The sequence below is a fragment of the Cupressus sempervirens genome, chromosome 2 (assembly GCF_028749045.1).
Source record: "Cupressus sempervirens isolate cs-2001-9-10 chromosome 2, ASM2874904v1, whole genome shotgun sequence".
In the NCBI taxonomy this organism is placed as follows: Eukaryota; Viridiplantae; Streptophyta; class Pinopsida; order Cupressales; family Cupressaceae; genus Cupressus; species Cupressus sempervirens.
Window position 1 is genome coordinate 568,230,071 of NC_143119.1, and position 12,798 is coordinate 568,242,868.

Here is a 12,798-nt window from a genome sequence, read left to right on the forward strand (position 1 = left end):
ATATTGAAAGCTCTGGGCACAAAATGGTGGCCGAGACATGCTGGCCGACCCGATCTGGCTCTTCTTTCTCACTCCATCGGCACAAATTTGAGAGTTGTTTGATAGCGGTTGTCATTCCAATGTGTCATTGCGGTGATCTGGAGAGCGATGCTAAGGGCAGGAGCTTGCGTCTAGCATTTGGGGATGTTTGTGCAAGTGAGCAGTGGAGCTTCTCTTATCGGAACCTCTCCGTGGCCTTTGAATATAGACCCAGTGCCGACGATATCGATGGATATGAGCCTTGGATTCTAAATTTGTTCAGCTAACATTGGTTTTTGTGAGAGAAGGGTATGAAAGTACTTCCCGATTGCTACGCGGGAGCTCCCTAAGATCGCCTCTGTGCCAACTCGATTGGCACAACATTGGGAATGGTTCGACAGCGGTTGTCATTCCAATGTGTCATCGGGATGTCTTGGAACGGGACCTTTCAAGGGAGAGCTCGTGTCTAGCACTTGGATTGTGCATCATCACAAGTGAATGGGGAGATCTCTCTATGAACGGAAGTATGGCAATTTCAAGAGAAAATTGACTTAGTAGTCAGAGCATTGGCCTCGAGCCATTGTGACGGCCTTGTAATTTCTCTATAATTGCAACCTATGTTTGCGCAGTAGCAGAGTTTGCATGTAAGATTGGCCTTTGTTCTTGACAGTTCCAAGTACTCTCACCAAGTCACCAAGTCACCATGCTGACCGACCCGATCTGGCCGAGCCGATCTGGGTGAGCCATGCTGGCCGAGCCGTTCTGGGCGAGCCATGCCGGCCGAGCTATTCTGGGCGAGCTCCAAAAATGGTGTCGTGGATGGCTGTTTGGTCACATTTTTCATTGAATTGGATTTTTAAGGGAGTTGTCCATGCTATCACAGATTTCTAATGCAGAGCAAGCCTCGAACTAATAGCTTATATAGGAGAGGTTGTTGCCGCGAGCCTCTCCCATGCCCCTTTCATTGATTCAACATTGGTGTCTAGGCAGATCGGATTGTTGGGTTTTCAAACGGTGTATGCCGATGTTGAATCAATGAAAGGGGCATGAAGTGATCTCGGTGCTTTTCCTCGGCTCTCCTTTAGATCATGTTTTTCGATGACTCAATTTTGGAAAAGGTGAGGTAGTGGTTGCCGATCCATGGTGTGTCTTTTTGGTGATTTTAAAACTTGATCTAAATGTGAGCCGTTGTCTAGCATTCCGGCATTGCGGTTGTCGTTCCAATGTGTCATTGCGGTGATCTGGAGAGTGATGCTAAGGGCGGGACCTTGCGTCTAGCATTTGGGGATGTTTGTGCAAGTGAGCAGTGGAGCTTCTCTTATCGGAACCTCTCTATGGCCTTTGAATATAGACCTAGTGCCAATGATATCGACCCATTAGAATCGATGCTGGTGTTCGAGAAAGACACGTTATTCGGATTTGGAATATTGGCACTAGCATCGTTTCTATTGGGAGGTCCGTGAAGCCATCCCAATTTTGCTATGTAAGGGCTCTCTCCCTAGAGTCATTCTCTTTGCAACAACTTCTTTGGCAAAAAAAATTTCAGAATGGTTTGGCAGCGGTTGTCGTTCCAATGGTGTTGTTGTGGTGGTTGCCTGGGCAGCGATCTAAAGGGCGAGCCATCATCTAGCAATTGGGCTGCGCATCACAGGTGACAAGGGAGCCTTTGTAATCGGAAGCTCCCCGTGACCATTCGATGAGAAGAGCCATTGCTTGTGTGAGCAAGGATGAATGCAGCCTCGGATTCCAAATGAAATCAATGACATTGAATCTATATATATGAGCGGAATGAAGCAGCAACCCGTTTGCTATGCGTGGCTCCGTAAAGTTGCTCATATTTCTCACTCCATCAACACAAATTTGGGGGTTGTTTGACAGTGGTTGTCATTCCAATCTGTCATTGCAGCGATCTGGAGAGTGATGCTAAGGGCGGAAGCTTGTGTCTAGCATTTGGGATGTTTGTGCGAGTGAGTAGGGGAGCTTCTCTTATCGGAACCTCTTCGTGGCCTTTGAATATATAGACCTAGTGCCAACGATATCGATGGATATGAGCCTTGGATTCTAAATTTGTTCATAGCTAACATTGGTTTTTGTGAGAGATGGGTATGAAAGCACATCACGATTGCTACACGAGAGCTCCCTAAGGTCGCCTCTGTGCCAACTCGATCGGCACAACATTGGGAATGGTTCAACAATGGTTGTCGTTCCAATGTGTCATCGAGGGATGTCTTGGAAAGTGGCCTTTCTTTCAAGGGCGGGCTCGAGTCTAGCACTTGGATTGTGCATCATGTCACAAGTGAATGGGGAGATCTCTCTGTGAACAGCGGCATGGTGATTGCAAGAGAAAATTGACTTAGTCGGAGCATTGGCTTCAGGCCACTATGATCTCCTTGCAATTTCTCTTTAATTGCAACCTATGTTTGCACAGTAGCAGAGTTTGCAAGTAAGATGCGCCTTATTCTTGAGAGTTCCAGGAGATGACCTCTGAAACTTTTGGATTGGGCCCCTTCAAGGTGAAATTCATCCAGTTGATCGGATGAGCTTGATGACCATTTCAGTCCCTTGGCTCCATGAATTCAGATCTCCTAACCGATGACAATCTTTGGCTCCTTAGATGACCTCATAAAAAATTGGGTCGTGGAGCCTCTCCCGTGCCCCTCTCATTGATTCAACGCCAGTGTCAAGGCAGATGGAAATGTTGGATTTTGAAATGGTGGACACCGATGTTGAATCAATTGGAGGGGCATGAAGCCCAGCCTCGAGGTGCTAGTCCTCAACTCTCCTTTAGATCATGTTTTCTTGTCACTCAGTCGGCATAATTTCGAAAAAAGGTTTGGCAGCAGTTGCCAGCCCTCACCGCGTCTACTTGGTGATTTTAAAACTCAATCTAAAATGGGAGCCCTCATCTAGCACCTCCGTCCGGTGTTGCTTGGGTATTGCATAAATATATGCCATCGATCTGAATCCCCCAATGAATGCCTACGCTTGGTCCCTCTCTTAGATTACCTTCTTCAATCACTCAACCGATGCAACTACGAAAGAGACTTGGCAGCGGTTGCCATTCTACACCGCGTCTATTCTGCGATTTTGAAGTTGATCTAATGGCGAGCCCTTTTCTCTAGCCATGAGGTGGGTGCTTGGCACTCTAACAAAATTTTTTGCGTGCCTATCGCGGCTACAATGGGAGAGGTGGTTGCCATGAGCCTCTCATGTGCCCCCCTCATTGATTCAATGCCGCTGTCAGGGTGGATGGATATGTCAGATTTTGAAACGGCAGACACCGACATTGAATCAATTAGAGGGGCATGAAGCCCACCCTCGAGGGTTCCATTCTTGGACTCTCCTTTAGATCATGTTTTCTTGTCACTCAGCTGGCGCAATTTTGGAAAAAGATTTGGCAGCGGTTGCTAGCCCGCACCGCATCTACTTGGTGATTTTAAAACTTGATCTAAAATGGAAGCCCTCATCTAGCACCTCCATCTGGTGTTGCTCGGGTATTGCATAAATTTTTTCCATCGGTGCAAATCCCCCAATGAAGGCCTACAATTGGACCCTCTCTTGGATCACCTTCTTCAATCACTCGACCGACGCAATTACAGAGGAGACTTGGCAGCGGTCGCCATTCTACACCGTGTCTGTTCTAAGATTTCGAAGTTGATCCTAATGGCGAGCCGTTGTCCATAGCCATGAGGTGGGTAATTGGTGCTCTAGCAAAATTTTTTGTGTGCCTATCATGGCTACAATCGGAGAGGTGGTTGCCATGAGCCTCTCCCATGCCCCCCTCATTGATTCAACACCGCTATCAGGGCGGATGGATATGTCAAATTTTGAAATGGTGGATGCCGACGTTGAATCAATTAGAGGGGCATGAAGCCCACCCTCGAGGGTGCTATTCTTGGACTCTCCTTTAGATCATGTTTTCTTGTCACTCAGATGGCGCAATTTTGGCAAAAGGTTTGGCAACGGTTGCCAGCCCTCACTGCGTCTACTTGGTGATTTTAAAACTCGACCTAAAACGGGAGCCCTCGTCTAGCACCTCCATCCGATGTTGCTTGGGTATTGCATAAATTTATGCCATCAGCACAAATCCCCCAACGAATGCCTAATGCTTGGACCCTCTCTTAGATCACCTTCTTCGATCACTAGACCGATGCAATTATGGAAGAGACTTAGCAGCAGTTGCCATTCTACATCGTGTCTGTTCTGCGATTTTGAAGTTGATCTAATGGCGAGCCCTTGTCTCTAGCCATGAGGTGGGTGCTTGGCGCTCTAGAAAAATTTTTTGCGTGCCTATCACTACTACAATGGGAGAGGTGGTTGTCATGAGCCTCTCCTGTGCCCCCCTCATTGATTCAACACTACTGTCAGGGTGGCTGGATATGTCAGATTTTGAAATGGTGGACGCCGATGTTGAATCAATTAGAGGGGCATGAAGCCCACCTTCATGGGTGCTATACCTGGAATCTCCTTTAGATCATGTTTTCTTGTCACTCAGCTGGCGCAATTTTGGAAAAAGGTTTCGCAGTGGTTGCCAGCCCTCACCGCATCTACTTGGTGATTTTAAAACTTGATCTAAAATAGGAGCCCTCGTCTAGCACCTCCGTTCGGTGTTGCTTGGGTATTTGCATAAATTTATGCCATTGGCGCTAATCCCCCAAAGAATGCCTATGCTTGGACCCTCTCTTAGATCACCTTCTTCAATCACTCGACCGATGCAATTGCGGAAGAGACTTGGTAGCGGTTGCCATTCTACACCGCGTCTGTTCTGCGATTTTGAAGTTGATCTAATAGCGAGCCCTTGTCTCTAGCCATGAGGTGGGTGCTTTGGCACTCTAGCAAAAATTTTTGCGTGCCTATCGTGGCTACAATGGGAGAGGTGGTTGCCACTAGCCTCTCCCGTTGCCCCCCTCATTGATTCAATGCCGCTGTCAGGGTGGATGGATATTTCAGATTTTGAAATGGTGGACGTTGACGTTGAATCAATTAGAGGGGCATGAAGCCCACCCTTGAGGGTGCTATTCTTGGACTCTCCTTTAGATCATGTTTTCTTGTCACTCAGCTGGCACAATTTTGGAAAAAGGTTTGGCAGCACTTGCTAGCCCTCACCGCGTCTACTTGGTGATTTTAAAACTCGATCTAAAACGGGAGCCCTTGTCTAGCACCTCCGTATGGTGTTGCTTGAGTATTGCATAAATTTATGCCATCGGCGCAAATCCCCCAACAAATTCCTATGCTTGGACCATCTCTTAGATCACCTTCTTCAATCACTCGAAAGATGCAATTACAGAAGAGACTTGGCAGCGATTTCCATTCTGCACCACGTCTGTTCTGCAATTTCGAAGTTGATCTAATGGCGAGCCCTTGTCTCTACCATGAGGTGGGTGCTTGGCACTCTAGAAAAAAATTTTGCGTGCCTATCACGGCTGCAATGGGAGAGGTGGTTGACGTGAGCCTCTCCCGTGCCCCCCTCATTGATTCAATGCAGCTGTAAGGGCGGATGGATATGTCAGATTTTGAAACGGTGGATGCTGACGTTGAATCAATTAGAGGGGCATGAAGCCCACCCTCGAGGGTGCTATTCCTAGACTCTCATTTAGATCATGTTTTCTTGTCACTCAGCTGGCGCAATTTCGGAGAAAGGTTTGGTAGCGCTTGCCAACCCTCACCACGTCTACTTGGTGATTTTAAAACTCGATCTAAAATGGGAGCCCTCGTCTACCACCTCCATCTGGTGTTTCTCGGATGTTGCATAAATTTATGCCATCAGCGCAAATCCCCCAATGAATGCCTATGCTTGGACCCTCTCTTAGATCACCTTCTTCGATCACTCGACCGACGCAATTACGGAAGAGACTTGGCAGTGGTTGCCATTCTACAGTGCATCTGTTTTGCGATTTTGAATTTGATCTAATGGTGAGCCCTTGTCTATAGCCATAAGGTAGGTGCTTGGCGCTCTAGAAAAAAATTTTGCGTGCCTATCATGGCTACAATGGGAGAGGTGGTTGCCGCAAGCCTCTCCCATGCCCCCCTCATTGATTCAACGTCGTTGTTAGGGCGGATGGATATGTTAGATTTTGAAATGGTGGACGTAGATGTTGAATCAATTAGAGGGGCATAAAGCCCACCCTTGAGGGTACTATTCCTGGATTCTCCTTTAGATCATGTTTTCTTGTCACTCAGCTGGCGCAATTTTTGAAAAAGGTTTGGCAGCACTTGCCAGCCCTCACCGCATCTAGTTGGTGATTTTAAAACTTGATCTAAAATGGCAGCCCTCGTCTAGCACCTCTGTCTGGTGTTGCTCGAGTATTGCATAAATTTATGCCATCAGCACGAATCCCCCTATGAATGCCTACACTTGGACCCTCTCTTAGATCACCTTCTTCGATCACTCAACCGACGCAATTACGGAAGAGACTTGGCAGCGGTTGCCATTCTACACCACATCTGTTCTACGATTTTGAAGTTGATCTAATGGTGAGCCCTTGTCTCTAGCCATGAGGTGGGTGCTTGGCGCTCTAGAAAAAATTTTTGTGTGCCTATCATGGCTACAATGGGAGAGGTGGTTTCCGTGAGCCTCTCCCATGCCCCCCTCATTGATTCAACGCCGCTGTCAGGGTGGATGGATATGTTAGATTTTTAAATGGTGAATGCCAACGTTGAATCAATTAGAGGGGCATGAAGCCCACTCTCAAGGGTGCTATTCCTGGACTCTCCTTTAGATCATGTTTTCTTGTCACTCAGCTAGCGCAATTTCAGAGAAAGGTTTGGCAGCGCTTGCCAGCCCTCACCGCATCTACTTGGTGATTTTAAAACTCGATCTAAAATGGGAGCCCTCATCTAGCACCTCCGTCTGGTGTTGCTCGGGTGTTGCATAAATTTATTCCATTGGCACAAATCCCCCTACGAATGCCTACGCTTGGACCCTCTCTTAGATCACCTTCTTCGATCACTCGACCGACGCAATTACGGAAGAGACTTGGCAGTGGTTGCCATTCTACACCGCGTCTGTTCTACAATTTCGAAGTTGATCTATTAGCGAGCCCTTGTCTATAGCCATGACATGGGTTCTTGGTGCTCTAGCAAAAAATTTTGCATGCCTATCATGGCTACAATGGGAGAGGTGGTTGCTGCGAGCCTCTCCCGTGCCCCCCTCATTGATTCAATGCCGCTGTCAGGGTGAATGGATATGTCAGATTCTAAAATGGTGGACACCGATGTTGAATCAATTAGAGGGGCATGAAGCCCACCCTCGAGGGTGCTATTCTTGGACTCTCCTTTAGATCATGTTTTCTTGTCACTCAACTGGCGCAATTTCCAAAAAAGGTTTGGCAGCGATCGCCAGCCCTCACCACGTCTACTTTGTGATTTTTAAACTCGATCTAAAATGGGAGCCCTCGTCTAGCAGCTCCATCCGGTGTTGCTTGGGTATTGCATAAATTTATGCCATTGGCACAAATGCCCCAATGAATGCCTACGCTTGGACCCTCTCTTAGATCACCTTCTTCGATCACTCAACCAACGCAATTACGGAAGAGACTTGGCAGCAGTTGCCATTCTACACCGCGTCTATTCTGCGATTTTGAAGTTGATCTAATGGCAAGCCCTTGTCTATAGCCATGAGGTGGGTGCTTGGTGCTCTAGCAAAATTTTTTGCGTGCCTATCATGGCTACAATGGGAGAGGTGGTTGCCGTGAGCCTCTCCCGTGCCCCCCTCATTGATTCAACACCCCTGTCAGGGCGGATTGATATGTCGGATTTTGAAATGGTGGATGCCAACATTGAATCAATTAGAGGGGCATGAAGCCCACCCTCGTGGGTGCTATACCTGGACTCTCCTTTAGATCATGTTTTCTTGTCACTCTGCTGGCGCAATTTCAGAAAAAGGTTTGGCTGCGGTTGCCATCCCTCACTGCGTCTACTTGGTGATTTTAAAACTTGATCTAAAACAGGAGCCCTCGTCTAGCACCTCCATCCAGTGTTGCTTGGGTGTTGCATAAATTAATGCGATCGGCGTGAATCCCCAAATGAATTCCTACGCTTGGACCCTCTCTTAGATCACCTTCTTCAATCACTCGATCGACGCAATTACGAAAGAGACTTGGTACTGGTTGCCATTCTACACCGAGTTTGTTCTGCGATTTCAAAGTTAATCTAATGGCGAGCCATTATGTATAGCCATGAGGTGGGTGCTTTGGTGCTCTAGCAAAATTTTTTGCATGCCTATCGCAGCTACAATGGGAGAGGTAGTTTTCGCGAGCCTCTCCCGTGCCCCCCACATTGATTCAACGCCGCTGTCAGGGCGGATGGATATGTCAGATTTTGAAATGGTGGATGCCGACGTTGAATCAATTAGAGGGGCATGAAGCCCACCCTCGAGGGTGCTATTCCTGGACTCTCCTTTAGATCATGTTTTCTTGCCACTCAGTTGGCTCAATTTTGGAAAAGGGTTTGGCAGCGGTTGCCAGCCCTCACCACATCTTCTTGGTGATTTTAAAACTCGATCTAAAATGGGAGCCCTCGGCTAGCACCTCCGTCCGGTGGTGCTCGGGTATTGCATAAATTTATGCCATCGGCGCGAATCACCCAACGAATGCCTACGCTTGGACCCTCTCTTAGATCACCTTCTTCGATCACTCGACCGACGCAATTACGGAAGAGACTTGGCAGCGGTTGCCATTCTACACCGCGTCTATTCTGCGATTTTGAAGTTGATCTAATGGCGAGCCCTTGTCTATAGCCATGAGGTGGGTGCTTGGCGCTCTAGAAAAATTTTTGCGTACCTATCACGGCTACAATGGGAGAGGTGGTTGTTGCGAGCCTCTCTCGTGCCCCCCTCATTGATGCAACGCCCCTGTCAGGGCGGATGGATATGTTAGATTTTGAAATGGTGGATGCCAATATTGAATCAATTAGAGGGGCATGAAGCCCACCCTCGTGGGTGCTATACCTGGACTCTCCTTTAGGTCATGTTTTCTTGTCACTCAGCTGGAGCAATTTAAGAAAAAGGTTTGGCAGCGGTTCCCAGCCCTCACCGTGTCTACTTGGTGATTTTAAAACTTGATCTAAAATGGGAGCCCTCATCTAGCACCTCCGTCCGGTGTTTCTTGGGGGTTGCATAAATTTATGTGATCGGTGGGAATCCCCCAACGAATGCCTATGCTTGGACCCTCTCTTAGATCACCTTCTTCGATCACTCGACCGACGCAATTACGAAAGAGACTTGGCAGTGGTTGCCATTCTACACCGCGTCTTTTCTGCGATTTCAAAGTTGATATAATGGTGAGCCCTTGTCTATAGCCATGAGGTGGGTGCTTTGGTGCTCTAGAAATTTTTTTTGAATGCCTATCATGGCTACAATGGGAGAGGTGGTTTTCGCGAGCCTCTCCCATGCCCCCCTCATTGATTCAACACCGCTGTTAGGGCAGATGGATATGTCAAATTTTGAAACGGTGGATGCCGACGTTGAATCAATTAGAGGGGCATGAAGCCCACCCTCGAGGGTGCTATTCCTGTACTCTCCTTTAGATCATGTTTTCTTGTCACTCAGTTGGCTCAATTTCGAAAAAGGGTTTGGCAGCAGTTGCCAGCCCTCACTGGATCTTCTTGGTGATTTTAAAACTCGATCTAAAATGGGATCCCTCGTCTAACACCTCCGTCCGGTGTTGCTTGGCTATTGCATAAATTTATGCCATCGGCGCAAATCCCCCAATGAATGCCTATGCTTGGACCCTCTCTTATATCACCTTCTTCAATCACTCGACCGACGCAATTACGGAAGGGACTTGGCAGCGGTTTCCATTCTATAGCGCGTATGTTCTGCGATTTCAAAGTTGATCTAATGGCGAGCCCTTGTCTCTAGCCATGAGGTGGGTGCTTGGTGCTCTAGCAAAATTTTTTGCCTACCTATCGTGGCTACAATGGGAGGCTTTAATAACAAAAGCTCTCGGTGACCCTCCCCAATAGAATCGGTGCTGGTGTTCGAGAAAGACACGTTATTCGGATTTCGAATGTTGGCACCAGCATCATTTCTATTGCAAGGGCCATGAAGCCATCTCGATTTTGCTATGCAAGTGCTCTCTCCCCAAAGTTGTTCTCTTCGCAAAAACTTCTTTGGGACAAAATTTTCGAAATGGTTCGGTAGCGGTTGTCGTTCCAATGGTGCCGTTGTGGTGGTTGCCTGGGCAGCAATCTAAAGGGCGAGCCATCGTCTAGCAGTTGGGTTGCGCATCACGAGTGACAAGGGAGCCTTTGTTATCGAAAGCTCCCCGTGGCCATTCGATCAGAAGAGCCATTGCTCGTGCGGGAAAGGACAAATGCACCCTGGATTCCAAATGAAATCAGCGACATCGGATCTGTATATAAGAGCAGAATGAAGGAGCAGCCCATTTGCTATGTGCCTCTCCCCAAAGTTGCTCTTCTCTTTCACTCCATTGCCACAATTTCAGGAGTTGTTCGACAATGGTTGTCATTCCAATGTGTCATTGCGGTGATCTGGAGAGCGATGCTAAGGGCGGGAGCTTGTGTCTAGAATTTGGGATGTTTGTGCTAGTGAGTAGGGGGGCTTCTCTTCTCGGAACCTCTCTGTGGCCTTTGTATATAGACCCAATGCCAACGATATCGATGGATGCGAGCCCTTGGATTCCAAATTTGTTCACAACTAACATTGGTCTTTGTGAGAGATGGGTATGAAAGCACATCCTGATTGCTATGCGGGAGCTCCCTAAATTTGCCTCTATGCCAACTCGACTGGCACAACATTGGGAATGGTTCGACAGCGGTTGTCATTCCAATGTGTCATTGGGGGATGCCTTGGAAAGTGGCCTTTCAAGGGCGAGCTCGTGTCTAGCACTTGGATTGTGCATCGCATCACAAGTGAATGGGGAGATCTCTCTGTGAACGGTGGCATGGTGATTGTAAGAGAAAATTGACTTAGTCGGAGCATTGACCTCGGGCCATTGTGACGGCCTTGCAAATTCTCTTTAATTGCAACCTATGTTTGCACAGTAGCAGAGTTTGCATGTAAGATGGGCCTTGTTCTTGAGAGTTCCAGGAGGTGACCTCCAAAACTTTTGGATTGGGCCCTTTCAAGGTGAAATTCATCCAGTTGATTGGATGAAGCTCGATGTGCTTGTATCTATTCTGAGATGGTAATGATGGTCATTAATCTATGGCAGTGAGTATATCCCATTCGGTAATTGCAATGGCAGAGCTGGTGGGAAGTACTTGTTGCTTTGTTTTGTTGGATATACCCTATATGTAGGTGTCTACATGGCTTGCAACACACTGCACATTTGGTGTTCGATTCTAAGATGCACTTGTTGCTGAGTGTGCATGGAGTTGTATCTTTTAGCCAAGAGCTCCGTCTCATTGGCACGTTCTATCATTGCATTTTTATCCTACCTGGATGGCAAGAAGGAAAGAGATGGTTGCACGGGTGAATTTCTCGATGTCCCTAATTTCATCAAGGGTCCACTCTCCACCCTAAGTTTTTTTTGATTGGTAGAGCCTTGGGATTGGTAGAGCCTTGGGGTAGAGCCACTGTCTCATCCTACTGAAGTGCATGGCACTTACGTGACAGCCTTTGTGGTTCGGGCCAGTAGAAGCATAGAGTATTACCGATAATTTTTGTTTGGATGCGGAAACTCTCAATGCCCTACCATGCCCTGTGTGATCCAAACGGCTGCGGCTCATGTGTTCTGCGGGAGATAACTCTTCTTCAGCTTCCCACTAAAGAGAGCATTCGGTGTTTGCATTGTGTGGACAAAAAGCCCAAGGCATTTCATCTCTCTTCAGATCCAAAATTCTGGGAGGGCTTGTTGAAGTATGGCCATTTGTATGAGGTGCACCAAAAAGCGTGTAGGGGGCATATGCCTGGGAAATGAATGTCTCTGAGTGTCCTTACTCGATCGTGTGCGCAGTGTACATCTTTGCATTATGAATCCACTATGAGAATTTGTGATTCGAGAATTTTGGGGGAATAGGTTTCGTACGAGATGTTCTTCTCAGGCTCCTGCGAACCAGAGCGCTCATCTTTGCAATGCTCTGACAAGTGCAGGCCCAACGTGTCTATCTAGGGGAAGAAATCACATGAATGCTTTTTGCCGAGATGTGGGTGCTCGCGGGTGGGTTCCCTCGTGGTGCAGTTCTTTGGTATGTGCATGTGCATGAGATTGAAGCTTGTCCGACAATGCTAGTGTGAGTGTTCATCCCTAGGAACTTTTCTGTACCTGCACTGGCATATCACGTGTCACGGGAAATGGTTAGCGAGGCTGTGCTGGGAAAGGACAAATTTTCCAGAGGTTAGGCATGTCCGTGTATGCAGGCGGGCTCTCATCACCTATAAATGTGTGGAGGGGGTTTTATACATGATGCCCTGGAGCGGCCTTATAATTGAGCTGGTCGCGTGCACAGTGATGCCCCCGCCAATCGCATAACAAGCCATGTTTTCGACTCACACGACCCTTCACCCTTCAGCACGGCAGTCTCCGTTGGCACTTTGGCAACCAGCTCTTCATCATGGGAAAATGTTTGTTGTGATCGAGAAGGATTTTTTCTGTGTGGGTGCACCTCAATAGGCATGTAGGATGCATATGATTGGGAAATGGATGTCTCTGAGTGGCCTTACAATTGAGGTGGCTACGTGCGCGGTGCATCTCGTACAGACTCGAGGCTTCTTTCCGAGTAGTGGCAACAATGAGTTCGAGGGTAAAGGGTTCTGTATGGGATGTTCTTCCCAGGTGCCTGTGAACTAAGGCTCCTTGTTTGGCCCTCTCCGGTCAA